This window comes from Myotis brandtii, unplaced genomic scaffold (assembly GCF_000412655.1).
Source record: "Myotis brandtii unplaced genomic scaffold, ASM41265v1 scaffold186, whole genome shotgun sequence".
Lineage (NCBI taxonomy): Eukaryota > Metazoa > Chordata > Mammalia > Chiroptera > Vespertilionidae > Myotis > Myotis brandtii.
In genome coordinates, this window is record NW_005356905.1 from 3841702 (window position 1) to 3842879 (window position 1178).

A 1178-nucleotide genomic window follows, 5' to 3' on the forward strand; every position below is an offset into this window, starting at 1 on the left:
ACATCAGAAAGCAGGTCTAATTAAGCAAGTTTATCTATCTATATAAAGCTCTCACTGGTGCCAATCACAAGCGTGTGTTTCAATCTGTTATTGTCGATCATGAATTTGGTTGACACTTCTATTATAGAGAAAGGGCAAATAACAATCCTATATAATAAAGAGCTAATATGCTAATGGTTGTGACGCCCTCACGCCATAATGACCGATCAGCAGGAGGCTGCGTGCACTGCAGGGCAGAGCTGCTGCATTGCTACGGAGATGGGGCGGAAGCAGGGAGGTACCTGGAGGAGGCAGGACCACCCCGTGGCAGGAAGGGCAGGGGTGAGAGCCTGTAGCGCCCCCTCACCAGTCCTTCGCCACCCACCGCTCGCACTCAGAGCACCCCGCCACCCACCTTCCAGGAGAAGGAGTGCAGTGCGCATGCCGACAGGAAGCGGCGCTCGAAACTCTGCAGCAGGCACGAGGCTTCCAAGCTCTTCTCCTGTGCCATGATGGGGTGGAGTCGCTGCATTGCTCTGGAGATGGGGTGAAGTGGGGAGGTACCCGGAGCAGGCGGGACCAGCTGAGGCGACTCGCAGGACCGACGGCGGGGCTTGAAGCCACCAGAAAAGGCTGGAGGTGTGGGGGCTGGAGCCAGGCATTCTCAAGCTCTGGGTGGAGAGGTTAGGGTGTCAAGGCGGGGCGGTGGGGTAGCAGACAGGTGGGTGGGTGGGCAGGGCCACACAATTTCATGTGCTGAGCCTCTAGTATTAAAATATGTCTTCTAATTAATTTCCTTTCAATGTGCATGAATTTGTAAACCAGGCCACTAGTATATATACTAAGATAAGTTAAAAATAATGGGCCAAGTGTTCAAATTGTTAAAAATCTCTAAGTAATCAGTTTTATATAATGATGAATAATTGATGTTATGAAAGATAAGGCTGAGGTTATTAAATATTTAAAGACTCTATAGAATGTCTAGTCTCATTTTCATGATCCCTAGTCCAAAGAACAGGAGGATATTTGGAGTTAATTGTAAATCTTTAGAGTGTAAATATAAATTTTAATTGCTATATACTACTTTAGATTAAATGTTGGGTTTATGGGGATGTAAGAAATAGGAAAGAAGAAAGTTCTAGCAGGAAAAGTCTGAGGATAGAAGTAACACAGCTTCTTCACTGAGTCTACTCTCCGTG